At 35.7% G+C, this 18615-nt stretch overlaps 1 pseudogene across 1 annotated transcript; it reads right to left on the bottom strand.

Annotated features, from left to right (window-relative positions):
- Nucleotides 1-4260: 4260 nt before the first annotated feature.
- Nucleotides 4261-9093, bottom strand: LOC143606124 (sesquiterpene synthase TPS1-like; annotated as a pseudogene). The gene is made up of 6 exons (XR_013148686.1): nt 8820-9093; nt 8361-8748; nt 8052-8270; nt 7494-7632; nt 6154-6392; nt 4261-4604 (listed from the first exon to the last, which is right to left on the bottom strand). The product of XR_013148686.1 is annotated as a sesquiterpene synthase TPS1-like (transcript).
- Nucleotides 9094-18615: the final 9522 nt, after the last annotated feature.

Here is an 18615-nt window from a genome sequence, read left to right as displayed (position 1 = left end):
TTGTTCATATTTAACACAAGACATTTAATTTGGTCCCATTTGCAATTACACTTAAATGATCAAATGCCTAGCAGACTATAACTATTTGTAAAACGACTCATGATAGGCACTTCAAAATTCATTAATGGTGATTGCCTCTTTCTATTTTTTTTCCTAATTCATCTTTCTTTTGAATTTTACCGAAGAACAAACGATGAATTTTTTAGGATAAATCATTAGTTTTAAATTTATGTATGCACATAAAATTTAAGCTATGATCATTCGATACACCTCTTAGGGTTTTTAGTGTCGAGCTCACGTTCCAGGTTTATCTTTATATATTATTGACCGGAATAATTCAATTCGGTTCTTATCATCTTACAAAACTGATACAGAAAATATATCCGGATATTAACAATCAAAATACAATACAAAAAATCTCCAAAAAGAAATACTTTATGGTCTATACCACACAACACTTTATGGTGATTCAAAATCTGTTATATTAATATAACAGATTTTGAATCCCCAGAAAGAAATAATTGATCCCAAATAACTTAAACGTAGTAAATCATTCTTATAAGTTACAACTTACAAACAAGGTTATCTTTTGTTGTGAAGCGAGTTTGGACCTGTGGGCACCGTTCGCTTTTCGAATTGAAGGTCGTTAGACATTGGAGGCGTGGATCTTGGTAGGTGAAAGCGTTGTCTAGTGGCGGCAGCCGGTGGTGGAGGAGTCTTTAAAGTTGAAGTTGTGGTGGTGGTGATCATGAAGAGAATGAAAGTGAGAGAAAGAATGCTGTGAAAACGAGTCATGATTTCATGAAGAATGAGAATGTAAAATGTAGACTTAAGATGGAAATGTATGGTGGTGGAAAAGTACCTTTGTTTTTATACATGGAAATGGTAGGTGTGCTCAAAGTTCAAATTGAGTTTTGACAAGAAAATTGTAAAAGGGTGATTTAATTGATGTGATATAACAAAATTAAATTTGTTTGATCAATCTCGAACAGAAAAATCGATTATATGTGTTTATGTCGTGGTTTAGATTAACTGCAATTTATTCAATTAAAAAAATCCATAATATTACTTTTTATAAATTTATAAAAATTAGGATTTTTAATAATTGTCTAGCAAATATTGTTGGACTTAATCGTTTATTCACATGTGAAATGAGTTAGAATTTGGATGGAGTTTGGCTTGGGTTATTATAATATTCTAGAGTCAATTTTTCAGTCTACTATATGGAGTTTATTTTAGGATTCATTACGGTTTTTATTTAGTTTTCTTTTATTGGTTTAGGGCTTCTTTTTGTTAAGTTTGGTCTCCTAATTAAAGGGTTTGGCAATCTTGTCTTTTAATCTATGTGTTCAGTTTTATTAATTAGTAAAAGTGACTAACAAGATTGATCAAGAATACACATTTTTTTGTTTGTTTATGTTCGTGTTTTTAATCTGACGTGTGCCAGTAATTAATATCAGGATTAAGGTGTCTGGTTAATCAAAAGGTACGGTAATCAAGTGAAGGGAGCAATAGTCAGCCGATAGTCGACAACAAGATAAGTCACAACAAAACAAGAACCGAAGTAGGATTTTTTTGCATGGTTCATTCTAGTTGCTTATCGTGTTTTATTTTGTCGGAGACCCTTTCTCGCCAACGAGGAAATTTGGAGTGAGAAGCTCAATATTTGGACAGAAAAAACCAAGAGGCGTATCGGGGAAGAAACGAAAAAACAAGAAGGTAAAGAAATCTTTTGGTGACTGAAAAGAAATAACAGGTAGTTGTCAATGGATGAATATGAAAGACTATGACAAGATAATAAAATTACAATATTAATAAAAAAAGAAGAAGATATTATTATTATTATTATTATTATTATTATTATTATTATTATTTTCAATACCTACCATTAAGAAATTATGGAAAAAATATTTTGAAAGGATCACTTCGGTTTTTTCCCCGACAATCTTATGAAATTATCAACTTTTTATGCCGACTCACACCCTCAATTAGACGGTTGAAAGTTGGAACATTAACATGCTGACTTTGAAACAAACCCTGTTTTCCTATGTAAGTTAAAATGTATAAAAGAATTCATTAAGTCATCGGGTGGGCAATACAGGATGACATCATTCGAGCCGACATAGAGAAGCACGAAAAACTAGCATGATATAACTATTTTGTAACATTGTCAGCTAGAACAGGTTACACAGGAGTCAAAAGATTAATGATTACGCTACATACGGGTAGAAAGGAGCCTACACGTTAAAGAAACATCTCCACTTTGGCCGAATCACACTTCCCCATTTGTAGAAGAAATGTTAGGTACCAATATAGCCTAACGCGTAGAGCATGTGTAGTGTGGTGCAACCTCTTGTCCACCTCACCCGGAACGCCCAAACCCCACTACGGGTGGTGACATTTTCAAAGACTTGAAGGTGTATCGTAGGAAAGCAAATGGGGTAGTGCAATGTGAATTCCAAAATGGACTGTTAGGTACCGTTGGGGTATAGTACGTATGAAGACGTTAAAAATGATTAGAAGGCTTGAAATTATTACTGACAAGACTCGAGAAAGTCTCACTTTCTATGTGGCAGTGACGTGACAATGGGTTTTTGCCTTTTTAATTGATCAGTATAGATGCCCTTATACCTCGGCTCGTGCTGCGAAACCAAAATATTGAAATACATAAAAAAGTATATATAAGATCTATAAATTCATAAGTACTATCTTTGTTTTTTAGCACTTAAAAAAATTAATTTAGTTTAAAGGATCCGTTAATTAATATCATACCATGGCAAATTCGTTCAGGAAGAAGTCCCATTTACTTAACATAGTTATTAAATGTGTTAGGCTCGTAGGCTTCTCCAAGGTTCTAGTTGCCAAAATAATCTCAAATCTCAAAAAAAAAAAAAAAAAAAGAACAAAACAAAACAATAAGGTGTTCATACTTGAAAATAAAAAAAATTGATTTCTATCAACAATCCAAAAATATGTGATTTAGAATATGGCAAAGTGGGGTTGTCCCACGTTAAAGAAATGGAAAGTCACGTTGCTAGAAAGATAAAAATGTAAGCTCCTTATAACGAGGTACAGGAGGATGACACACAAGATAATATTTTTGTATAATGATACACATTTGGTGGCTTTAACAAGAGTCTGAAATACCCGATGTGCACGCGCATGTGCTAGGGCAAAGGGTGATGAATCATTAAAGATATCTCTTCAAGATATAAAGGTAAACGAAAAGTTGAAATTCGTTGAGAAACCTTTACAAATTGAACATAGAAAAATCAAGAATCTCTCAAACATAAGAGACTCGTTCTGGTCTAAGTGAAGTGGAATTCAAGACGCGGACCAGAATATACTTGGGAATTAGAATCAGATTTGAAACGGAAATGTACACACTTATTTCAATAGGACGAGATTTAAAATAAGGAATTGGAGAATATAACAATCCAAAAATATGTGATTTTAGAATATGCGAAAGTGGGTTTGTCCCACATTGGAGAAATGGAAAAATGACTTGTCTCACATTACCAAAAAGATAAACTTGTGAGCTCCTTATGAAGAGGACTCACATGATTATATTCTTATATACCAAGACACAGTTTGTGGCCTTAGCAAGGGTGCGAAGCAACCGACGCGCACGCGTCTGGGCTCGGCCACTGGCTAGGGCGAAGTGCAATGGCCCAATGTGGCGCATCGATGATGCACAATTGAGATCATTAAGGTCTCATGTTCGAAACCTGACTCAAGGGAGTTTCTCAACTCTCACGGTGGTAAGTTTTCTTATTGATGATGTACTTGGGTAAGTCAGACATGAAACGTCAAAATCAGTATAGAAGGTTGACATCCCGTCTCAGAAGGACTCACTCGCGTATTGAGGTGGATCCAAACGTTATTATAAAAACAATAGGTTAAGTGAATTATCGAGTCTATGTTGGTAATTGTATATCAACTTACTAGCTTTGGTCCTTACTTGGTTTAGCGACCGTAGCCCCTAGAAAATTGTGGAAGCCTGAAGTCTATATTGGAATTTTAAAGTTAAAGCAATTTAGTTGAGAAAAATAAACTAGCAACGTGTTAAAACAATACTACGAATCTTGACACTGATTTTATTAATAACCACGGAAATACAAACCATAAACTAAAAATACAAGCCAATACAAACTATAAATTAAAATGCAAACCTTAAATTAAAATGCAAGTGACCATGAAGTACTCCACACAAATCAAATTTCTGGCCTTATTAGTTACATATTGTTTTTCTTCTTTAGAAGGACGAACCAACATCTTCAAAAGGATGACACGCTATGAAGAATCAGAATTTAAACCCTCATAGCATTTACGAAGCAAGACTTGATATTATCTTTCATTTCTTTTCCAACATTCTTTAAAGTATCATCATATTTATATATTACTTCCATTACGCGTCCAAGATTGATAACACATATTTTAAGACCCATTGGAATGTCTTTACATATAAGCAATTCGCGGTTCATATCTTTCCAAGCATCTTCTACTCTTTGCTTGAACAATTCATAGACATGCTCCTCTTTCACGTCATGTTCCTTCATGTAGCTTTCAACAGTCGATACAACGTGCTTTCTTTTCCTCTCCTCCTACGGTTCATAAATTTTATCACTTATCACAACTACGTTAGAATAAAGATCAAATTGTATATGCTTAATACCGAATTGACCGATTATCGAAGGTTGTCTAACAATATGTAGAGATTATAAAACCTTATAAACGGAATCCGGACCTCTAGGCTCATACTAATACAACCCTAAATCTATATCTATATTCTTTAATAAAAATTTTGTTTTGTAACTTGTCTCTCACACATTCGTTCTTTTTTTAAAATTTATTAGATACATATAAACTTACTAATTATTAACTTTTCTTTCTTTTTATATTTCTTGCACAATTCCTAATGTAGTAAAACAACACCTACAATTTAACAACATATCAAAATAACAAAGCCAAATTAGAAAATAATTACTAATTGTCCTAAATTATATTTACCATTTTTTATAACTAAATAATCTAATGTTTTTCCTAAAATATTTTCAAAATATTAAAAACTTATTTTATTTTTTTATTAATTTTAAAGAAACAAGTTATAAAACGAATTATTAACACAATAAATTATATATTTTTTTATTACTTAACATGTTTTTTCATAATTGTAAATACATACATAATTTACGGATTTTTATTTTAACTTTTAATTAAATTAGTTTTTAAAAAAATCAAGTATATTACAAAAACTAAAACTTAAAAAGTCTCACTGATTTGGATTTTCTTCTCTTTAATTAAAAAAAAGTTAAGAACTCTTAACAACAAAACATTTTTTTTATTTTTTTATATATTAACAATATTTAAGAGTAATTTTATCAAATTTTTATATAAAAAAATTGTATTACATATATTAATCACAAGTTTACATATATATAAAATTTATGTACTAACAAATTTACATATGTGTAAAAAAACATAGATATGTATAAAAACTAATTTTTCAGAATTGCAATCGTAAATATCTATATAGAAAATGATAAAACTATACTCAAATAACACTAGCATACCAAAAATTTTATAAAAAACGTTAATTTTCAAGGGTTCTTTCAAGGTGTTAAATAATTTAAGAGTTTTGTAATGATATTCATATATATATATATATATATATATATATATGGTAGGGTTAATGTAAAAAACAATATTTTTGTGAGAAGAATAAGAATAGATCTAGGCCTTTGGATCTATGATCTAGTGGTTGAGATTGGTAGTTTCTAAATAATTGTATTGTTTCATATTTACATTGTATAGTGTCATATTTAGGTGGTTTCTTTTATTTTAAAGCTCTTCTCAAACTTCTCACAAAACACTTGTTTTTTATTTGAACTCTTTTATATATATATATATATATATATATATATATATATATATATATATATATATATATATATATATATATATATAATCAACTAACTGTTTTTTTAAGATCTTTGTAAACATATACAGTGGCTTTGTATTAATAGTCTGTGACAAGTATATTGTTAAATTGTATTTTACTTATTTATTAAATATCTTATATTAATTAATTACTCGTGTAATACACGAACTTTAAGTTAGTAATGGCATATTCAAGTACAAATTTGTATGTACCTTGTGACCGATAATATCATCCATAATCCTACTAATTACAGATGCAGCTTTAACAAGAGGAGGAAAGCTAAGAGCCCATTTGAAATATTCTTCTCACCCATGCTCATAAAACTTGACGTTGTAAGCATTTTGTAACCGGCAGTTATGAATGAAACTGTTTCATGCTCCTCAATTGTTGGTACATATCCCTCATTCATTCATTTTGCTTCAGTCAAGTAATTTCTACTCATCTCTTTAATCTGCATAAGACAAATGACACATTTACTTTAGTTCTTTATATCAGTCTTTGTATAAAGAGAACATTACAAACAGGGGCGGACCTACATAGTAGCCGTCGGGGTCCCGGGACACCAATGTTTTTTAAAATTTATTTAGAAGCGATATAGAAAATTTTTGAAGGACCCCATATAAATTAACATTTGGACCCCATATCAATATTACCATTCTAGTCTGGTGGAAACCCCCTTCCAATACCACACGAATGACCCGAGTTCGAGCCTTGCTCTTTCCCGTTTTTTTATGTATTTCGTTTTTTAAAAAATTACTTTATATTAATTTTAGTTTTGACTTTTGGCCCATGGGTTTTAAGTTTTAACATATCCCAACCCAAGTACCTAACCCAGTAACCCAACTCATCAGACATTCAGACTAACACCCTCCTGGCCTCCACACACATCTCAATTCTATTTCTCAACCCCACTGGCCACTGCTTATCCAGTTATCCCTAACTCACGCCTCTCCTCTCAGTTTTTCCGGCCAGCCTCCGCCCATCTCCGTCCATATCCGCCAGCCTCCGCCTCACTCCAGCCACTGTTCACCCCTCTTTGGTCTTATAAGTCTTTGTTTCCTCTGATTTTGTCTCAAACTAAAGGTAATTTTAGGGCTAATTAGTTGATTGATTTTATATATAATTATACATTTATACTCATGTTGGTTATTGTATGTTGTATATTGTTGTTAGATTGTGACTTAGTTTTCTTAAAAACTTGAACTTTAGGGTTAATTATGCAAGAATCATTGAAAAGAAAGTTTGAGCCCTCGTCTTCTTCAAGTAATACATCTAAGAAAATTGATTTGGAAGACCTTCCATCAGATTACGTTCATGTTTTTCGGGTATGAATTAAAAGTGTATGTTTCATCTAGTTTCTAATTTAGATTCTTTCTACTTACTCGTTTCCAATTACACCATAGTTCCGTGTTTTATTATGTTCCTCGCCTCGACCCGACCCGACCCGAATAACGACCGACCCGAAAAATTTTGTAAACCGAAAAATTGGGACCCCATCGACAAAAAATCCTGGGTCCGCCACTGATTACAAAGCAAAGAAACTCAAACTAACCTCCTCTTTGGCATAATAAACTTGATATGCTTTTCCTTCACTTGCCATTATTTCCTCCATTTCACCATAAGTATCCAAGAGCATTTTGTATATCATCATCATATAATCGGGAAGTGTATCGATGCAGGTAATTGACCACCTATAATTAATGTATGCGTAAGCTATAACTATGATAAACTATTTTGGTTTTAGAGAAAAGATCCAATACAATAATGCCTTAACGTACATTACGTACGCGAATCCATTTTTTCAAGAATCGATCCATGAAATCACATCCAAACATCTCGGAATCGTCAATACATATCCAATCAATCATTGGTTCACCGAAAAAACAGTTTTGGATGGTTAATCGATCAATTTTTCACTTTTTTTCACAAAGACCGTTTTTGAGCGTTTAAGTTTTTGTGAGCGTTTTAGGTTTTTGCCTTTGAGCATCTCACGTACCTACTATACGTTAAGGCATTAGCGTACAGTAACTGCACCATTGGTTTTAATACTGGATTGTTTGTCAATTAGTACATATTGTTGGTGTAGGCATGTGTTTACAACTTTACATACCTTTGAACTGCTTCTGTGAAAATCTCAAGTTCATCATAAGTAGCGTAATTATCGTAAGTGTCATCTAAAACTGTTGCAACTTGAATCATTTTTGTTAAGAAAATCCTTGAACGAGAATATTGAGGTTCAAAGTAGACACCTACTATCCAAAAGTAGAGTTCAACTAGTCTGTCTCTTACAACCAGTAGATTCTTTGAAGGCTCAAAATCTTTCCACCACCTACAATAATTTATTATTACAAAAACCACAAATACTGAGCACCGTTTCAAATCTATTGCAATAAATGAATAAACAAGCAAATAAACGTACTTAAAAAGTTGGCTAAGCTCCTTTTTGTGCAAAGATTGAATCCGATTGAAATCCAACTTTGCAAGTCTTAGCAAGGATTCATCATGTGAATCTTTTTGTTCATAGAACGGTATGTAGCGCAACACATCAAGTCTTGGCAACCTTTTCCATATAGGCCGCTCTAGTGCTTCCTTTATGTGCGTCGAAAAAGAAAGACTACAGTTCCACCTAAGAGGATCCTTTGTTATCTTTTCAAGTTGGCATTTTGTAAAAAGAAGAGCGTCGTCGAGTACAACCTCCCCTTGCACCCGCATATATGTAGCCTCGTATAACTTAAGCATGCCACTGACATCACTAGTTAAAGATTCCTTAAAGGTTCCCTCATTGTCCTTGTATTTGTTGAAGATATCTGATTTTATTAACAGAAAAATGTTAACATCTTTTATATTGTGAGTAAAATTCGAACTTAAATTCACTAACCGCATGAAACAAAGAATCCTTATTGTCGAAGGAGTCGAAACCAAAGGGAAACATTACCACCTTCCCAATTATCACCATATAGAGTGTGAATATAGCCCAAGGCTTGCTCAATCTCTTGTTCAAAACAATAAGCAATGCCGAGGCGTTGGATATCGTTAATTAGTTTCAACAAGTCAGTATGTTTGCTCGGATCATTTAAGGCTATCAGTAATTTTTCCCTCGCTTCTTTTTTAAGATTCTGGATTATTGGCTCTATTGCCGCTTCCTCTTCTTGCTAAATTTAATGGTTATTAAATCAAAGAGAATAACAATATACAAGTTAGATTCCTAAAAATAACATTATTAGAGAATAAAGCGTTTCGTTTGTGGAGGGGTGGTATCGATTTGGGCCCGACTTACTTCACTACTTATTATTGAGTTTAGAGGGTGTTTGGGATTTCTTATTTTACATCCTTATAATTTTTCATTAAGTTAATAAGTTACAAAAATGTAACTTATGATACTTTCCCCTCACAATATATGCAATCTCAAACGCCTTATTACTTTTCAAAAATTTAATAAGTTATAAGTTGATAAAAATAAGCAATCCCAAACACCCCATTAATATATATAGAAGACAGAGAAAATTTTGGGCCTACCATACATATCTTATTAGCTTTTATCCCCCGTATTATAGGTATTGTTTCACATTTTTTGTTTTTAATATTTTATATATTTTTTTAGTATCTAATTTTATTTATTGTAAGTTAATAGTATACTTAGGATTTGATGATTAAAAAGTTTCACAAATAAACAAGATGTTATAACTCGTTTAAAAACTATTAAGATTTGGCGAGACCCATGACCCGTTTTTTTCCTTTTTACTATAAAATTGTTTCTTAATTATAAATTATATCTTGTTTTTAAAAATCATATATTACTTTTTAGTATATCCAGATTGTAGTATTTTTATATTAAACATTTGGTGAGATTAATTTTTAATTTAATGAGTTGTTATAACCCATTTAAGGGCTATCAGGGTTTGATAAGACCCATACCCATGAATTCGGGTCAAGTGCATGAGAAACCTATATTTATAAATAAAATAATATGATGATTTGAGAGAATGTATGGAGCAACCAAAGAGCTTTTAAAGGTTTTGTTTTTATATATTTAAGATAAGGGGCCTTTTAGATTTTCATGTTTTCTAAGTCAAAGATCGTAGACTAGTCTCTATATATATTGTAATCCTTGTACTTGTATGCTCTCATCACAAGAGTTGGAACTTGGAAGGCAATAATAAATTTCTGATTGTAGCCCAGATCGATTGAACCACATATATCTTGCGTTTCATGCTAGTTTATTATTATTATTATTATTATTATTATTATTATTTTCAGATTAATTGTGTGAGTGTTTGTTATAACAATGTTGCAAAAATCTCGACTAGTCACCAATTAATACCCGATTAATCGCTAGTCTCCAATTCACTAATTAATTTTGAGCTAGTCGTCCAATTAATCGGTCAATGGTCAAATCCGGCCAAAATCGACAGTTTCCGCGACCAAAATCAGTTGTTTACGACGAGATTCTGACCAAAATTGGCGATTTCGCGCGAGATTTTAGCAAAAACCAGCGGTTTCAAACGAGATTTCAGCCAAAATATGTTTGTGTATATATAAAAATGAAAATTACATATAAAAATATGTGTGTGTATGAAACGAAAATTATACATCAAAGTCCGATCAGATTAATCCTGATTAATGGCTAGTCCTCACCCCACCGCTCGCTAGCGACTAGCGATTTTAACAACACTGGTTATAACCGATCAAAGTTCTAATAAAATGATCATAGCACATACATATATATGACTGGCCGTCACGAAGATCGATGGGCTTTACTATTAAAACACTTAAATAAATAAATCTTCTCTTTCTATTTTTAAATTTTATTAAATATTTTAGGAAAAATAAAAATTTTAAACTCATCGACGGATCCACCAGGGCATTTGTATCATCGCTGGCTTTTCACCTAAAGAGTACAGTTGTCAACTCTTCAAGAAGACCAAGTGAACGATGTATCAGCACATGCATCGCCTCATGGTTGACATTCTCGTATGGTAAGTAATATAATTGGAACACTAAAAGAGTGATACGGAAGATCTTAAGGGGTGATTTGGAGTAGATCAAAATTCAAAGTCAACAGACTACAATTTTTTTAATGGTTAACGAATTCTTCAAATGAGATATTGGCGAAATTCATCTCATCGAGATACACTCGCCTCCGAACTGGGAAAACCCCCACCTAGGGTCGACGCTTGTGAACACTTGTCCGAATGCAGGACAATGTGATGAGGTAAAACCCAATCATTTCAAGGGTCAAACTAACATCGTCCGATGTCTATTCACCTAGTCTCCCCTCATCACTGGATGTCTCCGAAACTAAATGGTTAGTCAACAGAATACTATTAATACTTAGTTTATTTTGGATTTTACTTATGAGTTTAATTTTGTTTTCTAATTCAATGGCCTCTTGTATACCTTAACTTATTTGCCTATATAAGGTGTGCTAGGGGTTCGAGTTTCACGTATATTTTTTTCCCTTTCTTTTGAACGACGAACACTCCTAATTTAGTAAGGGGTAATGGTAAAATTATCTTTTTGAGGATTCGAACCCTTGACCTCTTTTTGAAGGAAGACCATAGGGAAAACTCCATGACCACCCCCACCAAGTGGTAGAGATGGTCAAAAAAACCGGTCCGGGAACCGGTTTGCCGGTTTAAACCGGAAACCGGTTTTTACGAAAACCGGTTTTTTAAAAACCGGTTTGACCGGTTTACAAACCGCCGGTTCGTATTTCGGTTACACGTTTTAGAGCCAAAACCGGTTAACGAACCGGTTATTAAAAAAACCGGTTTTTTTTATAACCGGTTATGGAAAAACCGGTTAACCGGTTTATAAAAAAACCGGTTTTTGACCGTTGTGGAAAAACCGGTTAACCGGTTTCTCCATAACCGGTTAACCGGTTAAAAACCGGTTTTTGACCGTTGTATAACGGCTATATGGCCGTTTTTTTTTTTGACCGTTTTTTTTTTACCATTTTACCCTCACAAACATCTATATATAGTTTAGGTTGGGTATTGGTTAGATCACACTCGATTATACAACTCCAAATTTTGCTAGTATTGCCAAAGGGCTATGTTTACCGAAAGAATCGGAACAATAATTATGTCCTGACGCCAACCAGGGACTCGTTCAAAATTTTGCTAGTATTGCCAAAGGGCTATGTTTACCGAGCTGAAAAAAAAACTGAGTATGGGTCGAATCACTAAATCGGATCAGAAATTTGGTCTTGGAAACTTCCATACAATATTTTATACACATACGAAAGAATCGGATCAATAATTATGCCCTGACGCCACCCCGGGTCCCGTTCGAAAGGTTTTCAGTGTTGCCAAAGGGGTATGTTCACCGAACCGGAGAAAAAACTTAATATGGGTCGCACCACTGAATCGGATCAAAAATTCGGTCTTGGAAACTACCATACAATATTTTATACACATACGAAAGAATCGGGTCAATAATTATGCCCTGACGCCACCTCGCGGCCCGTTCGAAATTTTGCCAGTATTGCTTAAGGGTTATGTTCACCGAGCCGGTGAAAAATCTGAGTATGGGTCAAACCACAGAATCGGATCACAAATTCGGTCTTGGAGACTTCCATATAATATTTGATACACATACGAAAAAATCGGATCAATAATTATGTCCTGACGCCACCCCAGGGCCAGTTCGGAATTTTGACAGTGTTGCCAAAGGGGTATGTTCACCGAACTGGAGATAAAACTTAGTAAGCGTCGAACCACTGAATCGGAAAACAAATTCTGTCTTGGAGCATTCCAAACAATATTTTATAAATATACGAAAGAATCGGATCAATAATTATACCCTGACACCACTCCGGGGCTCGTTCGAAATTTTGCCAGTATTGCCAAAGGGGTGTGTTCATCGAGCCGCGGAAAAAACTTAGTATGGGTCGAACGACTGAATCGGATCAGAATTCGGCCTTGGAAACTTCCATACAATATTTTATAAATATACGAAAGCATCGGATCAATAATTATGCCCTGACACCACCCCGAGGCTTGTTCAATGTTTTGCCAGTATCGCCAAAGAGGTGTGTTCACCGAGCTGGAGAAAAAACTAAGTATGAGTCGAACAACTGAATCGGATCAGAAATTTGGTCTTGGAGACTTCAATACAATAGTTTATACAAATACGAAAGAATCGGATCAATAATTATGCCCTGACGCCACCCCTGGGCCGTTCGAAATTTTGCCAGTATTGCCAAAGGGGTATGTTCATCTAGCCGTGGAAAAAACTGAGTATAGGTCGAACCACTTAATCGGATCATAAATTCGGTCTTAGAGACTTCCATACAATATTTTATAAAAATACGTAAGAATCGGATCAATAATGGTTCCCAGACGCCACCCCGGGGCCTGTTCGAAGTTTTACCAGTATTGCCAAAGGGGTATGTTCAACGAGCCGGAGAAAAAACCGAGTATGGGTCTAACCACTGAATCGGATCAGAAATTCGGTCTTGGATACTTCCATATAATATTATATACACGTACGAAAGAATCAGATCAATAATTATGCCCTGACGCCACCCCGGGGCCCGTTCGAAATTTTGCCAGTATTGCCAAAGGGGTATGTTCATCGAGCCGGGGAAACACTAAGTATGGGTCGAACCACTGAATCGGATCAGATTTTCGGTCTTGGAGACTTCCATACAATATTTTATAAATATACAAAAAAATCATATCAATAATTATGCCCTGACACCACCCCGGGGCCCGTTCTAAATTTTGTCATTTATTGCCAAAGGGGTATGTTCATCGAGCCGGAGAAAAGGCCGACTATGGGTCGAACCACTGAATCGGATCAGAAATTCGGTCTTGGAGACTTCCATACAATATTTTATACACATACGAAAGAATCGGATCAAAAATTATGCCTTGACGCCACCCGGGGCCCGTTCGAAATTTTGCCAGTATTGCCAAAGGTGTATGTTCACCGAGTCGGAGAAAAAAATGAGTATGGGTCGAACCACTGAATCGGATCAGAAATTCGGTCTTGGAGACTACCATACAATATAGTTTATACTCATACGAAAGAATCGGATCAATTATTATGCCCTGTCGCCACCAGGGGCCCGTTCGGGATTTTGCTAGTATTGACAAAGGGGTATGTTCACCGAGCAGGAGACAAAACTGAGTATGGGTAGAACCACTGAATCGGATCAGAAATTCGATCTTGGAGACTTCCATACATTATTTTATAAATATACGAATGAATCGGATCAATATTTATGCCCTGACGCCACCCCGGGGCCCGTTCGAAATTTTGCCAGTATTGCCAATGGGGTATGTTCACCGAGCCGGAGAAAAAAACTGAGTATGGGTCGAACCACTGAATCGGATCAGAAATTCGGACTTGGAGACTTCCATACAATATTTTATACACATACGAAGTAATCGAATCAATAATTATGTGGAACCCACTCCGGGGCCCGTTCGAAATATTATTGCCAAAGAGGTATGTTCACCGAGCCGGAGAAAAAAACTGAGTATGGGTCGAACCACTGAATCAGATAAGGAATACGGTTTTGGAGACTTCCATACAATATTTCATAAATATACGAAAGAATCGGAACAATAATTATGTCCTGACGCCAACCAGGGGCTCGTTCAAAATTTTGCTAGTATTGCCAAAGGGGTATGTTCACCGAGCAGAAGAAAAAACTGAGTATGGGTCGAATCACTGAATCGGATCAGAAATTTGGTCTTGAAGACTTCCGTACAATATTTTATACACATACGAAATAATCGGATCAATAATTATGCCCTGACGCCACCCCGGGGCCCGTTCGAAAGTTTTTCAGTGTTGCCAAAGGGGTATGTTCACCGAACTGGAGAATAAACTTAATATGGGTCGAACCACTGAATTGGATCAGAAATTCGGTCTTTGAAACTACCATACAATAATTTATACACATACGAAAGAATCGGTTCAATAATTATGCCCTGACGTCACCCCGCGGCCCGTTCGAAATTTTGCCAGTATTGCTTAAGGGTTATGTTCACCGAGCCGGAGAAAAAGCTGAATATGGGTCGAATGTAACATCTTACTTTCGGTTATATTAATAAAATAAAGTTCGTTTATTTTATAGGGGGTCGTTATCGGTTTAGTTGAATAGAATACGAGATGGACTTGTGTTGGGTAAATGGATATGGGTTATGGACTTGGGTATGGAGGAATAAAGGAAAGACCATGGGCTTAAGCCCATGATCAAAAATATATATACCCTTAATCCTCCATTTAATTCACTTACACATATCCCTTACACCATCCAAAACACACACTTAAGATTCTCTCTCTAGTTCTCTCTCTCTAAACCGATATCAAGAAGGAAACTGAGAACCGACCCGAGGTAATGATAGTATTATATTGTATGAGCTTAACCCGTTAGATATAGTTGTGAAACGACGAGCCGACACCGTTTAACCGTTTAAATCACGAGATCCGGGTGGAGTCGGGTATAAACCGAACCTATGATGAGCTTAGGGATCACCCTAGCTCAGATCTGGATCGAACGGGGCGAAAAACGACGAAAAACGAGTTAAAACTCGTTTTTCCGGTGAGTTCGCGTTTTTCCTGCGGCTTTCCGGCAATGGCGGCGCCGGAAAAGTTAATACGAGGTTACGGGTGTCAGGGAATGTTCTGACATCCCCTGACCTAACCCTAGTTCGCTAGGGAGTAATTGACGAATTAGAAGCGATTCGCTAGCTGATTCGTCTAAGGGAATATAACGAACTAGCTTTGATTCGTGTATTAATTCGTTAAGGAAAGACTGACGAACTAGCTTCAGTTCGTTAAGTCCAATTCGTATGTCGACCAGTTCGTTATAAGGTTTAATTCGTTATGAGGACTGGTTCGCTATGAGGGTCCAATTCGCCAAGAGACCAATTCGTTAAGCAGACCAAACGAATATGGACCAATTCGCTAAAAAGGCCAATTCTTTATGAAGTAACTAATTAGCCAGTTCGCTATGAAGGACAGAAGTAACGAATGAACACCAATTCGCTAAAGAGCATCTTAACGAATCAGAACTTTGAAAGAATGACAGAACAGTCCCTGGACTTAGAAAAGAATGATTTAATTACAATTAGGCCCTTGAACTTTTAAGTAGCAAATTAATTAACGATTCAAAATGTTAATGGAAAATGTGTTACGACAGTTAATGGAAATAAATTTTTCCAAGCTGACCTGGCAGCTCGACCCCAGCCATGGGCTCTGCCCTTGGACCCCGCTAGGGGCTGCCGCCCCTAGAACCCCGCTGCCAGGGGCGCTGCCCCCGGACCCCCATTCGTTGAGGGTAATAACTGAACTAGAAAGGCAATATATGTAGTGATAGTTTACTGAAACGTATAATTATTATACAGTTAGTCGTGCACAGCTCAAGAAGGGGATAACCGTAAACGATGAACGCAATCGCATTGAGGTGAGTTTCTAGCCCCACTTCCTTGTTATGTTTTCGGGGCTGTGTGCATACTCGATGTGATAGTTAATAAACTTATCTTAAGTGGTAAGTGTATGTCTTGTATGATTTATGTATGATGATTGTTTGACGGTGCGTGAACGATCTTCGGATATTGCATGTACCGTCAGGTGGTAGTTAAGATATGATTGATAAGTATGATGAAAGATATGATGTATGTGTGAATATATGATGTATGCATAATGTATGTATGTTATGATGATGGTACGTGAACGATCTTTGGAGATTGCACGTATTGTCAAGGAAAGTATGTATGAACAGGTACGGTACAGTTACACGAACAGAGGGACCAGACCCTAATAATATCTGTGATGGTAGGGACCAGACCCTAATAATATCTGTGATATAGGGACCAGACCCTAATAATATCTGTGATGTTAGGGACCAGACCCTAATAATATCTGTGATGTTATGGACCAGACGCTTATAATATCTGTGAGGTTATAGGGCGAAAGGCTCTTTAAAACGTATGATTATGTATGTAAAGAAAGTATGAGGGTAAGAACGAAAGTATATGCACTTATGTGTGTATGAAAGAAAGTTAAGAGGTTAAGTATGAAATGTAAGAAGGTATTGTATGATTATGTGATTAACTAGAACTCACTCAGCGTAGCTGACTTTTAGTATGCACGCAGGTGAGTAGGATGAGGCAGGTAGCTTGAGGAGGACACATGGCTGAGTTGGACGAAGCTGGAATCTGAAGATTTTGCTATGATGTTTTATTTTAAAAGATTATGTTTTGTCATTAAATGACTATGAATGCTCGATAAGACAAGAATTATGGTTATGGAATGTAATGGTTTGGATGTTTTTAATGTTCCGCAAATGTTTTAATTAACTCTGATATTTAGAAATGCGTTTATGAGTAAATCCAACACGAAAATAGGGCTACCGGTAACGGGGCCTTACATCGAACCACTGAATTGGATCACAAATTCTAATTTTTCTCTTTGGAGATCAGAAATTCGGTCTTGGATATTTCCATACAATATTTTATAAATATATGAAAGAATCTTATCAATAATTATGCCCTGACGCCACCCAGGGCCCCGTTCGAATTTTTTTCATTAATTGCCAAAGGGGTATGTTCATCGAGCCGGAGAAAAGCCTGACTATGGGTCGAACCACTGAATCGGATCAGAAATTTGGTCTTGGAGACTTCCATACAATATTTTATACACATACGAAAGAATCAGATCAACAATTATGCCCTGACGCCACCCCGGGGTCCGTTCGAAATTTTGCCAGTATTGCCAAAGAAGAATTTTCACCGAGCCGGAGAAAAAACTGAGTATGGGTCAAACCACTGAATCGGATCAGAAATCGGTCTTGGAGACTACCATATAATATAGTTTACACTCATACGAAAGAATCGGATCAATAATTATGCCCTGTCGCCACCCGGGGCCGTTCGGGATTTTGCCAATGTTGCCAAAGGGGTATGTTCACCGAACCAGATAAAAAACATAGTATGCGTCGAACTATTGAATCGGAAAAAAAAATTCGGTTTTGGAGCATTCCATACAATATTTTATAAATATACGAAAGAATCGGATCAGTAATTATGTCCTGACGCCACTCCGAGGCCCGTTCGAAATTTTGCAGTATTGCCATAGGGGTATGTTCATCGAGCCGGGTTAAAAACTGAGTATGGGTCGAACGACTGAATCGGATCAGAAATTCGGTCTTGGAGACTTCCATAAAATATTTTATAAACATACGAAATAATCGGATCAATAATTATGCCCTGATGCCACCCCGAGGCCCGCTCGAAAATTTTCCATTATTGCCAAAGGGGTATGTTCACCGAGCCACTTAATCGGATCAGAAATTCAGTCTTGGAGACGTTCATATAATAATTTATATACATACAAAACAATCAGATTAATAATTATGCCCTGACGCCACCCCGAGGCCCGCTTGAAATTTTGGTAGTATTGCCAAAGGGGTATGTTCACCGAGCCGGAGAAAAAACTGAGTATCGGTCGAACGAATGAATCGGATAAGAAATTCGGTTTGGAGACTTCCAAACAATATTTTATAAATATGCGAAATAATCGAGTCAATAATTATGCTTTGACGCCCCTCCGGGGCCGTTTTAAATTTTGCTATTATTGCCAAAGAGGTATGTTCACCGAGCCTGAGAAAAAATAAAACTGAGTATGGGTCGAACCACTGAATCGGATCAGAAATT

The sequence above is a fragment of the Bidens hawaiensis genome, unplaced genomic scaffold (assembly GCF_021521415.1).
Source record: "Bidens hawaiensis isolate Kalapana, Puna unplaced genomic scaffold, B.hawaiensis_p1.1 tig00073076_1, whole genome shotgun sequence".
In the NCBI taxonomy this organism is placed as follows: domain Eukaryota; kingdom Viridiplantae; phylum Streptophyta; class Magnoliopsida; order Asterales; family Asteraceae; genus Bidens; species Bidens hawaiensis.
Note: the sequence above shows the minus strand (reverse complement) of the source record. Positions and strands in the feature narration are given on the sequence as shown.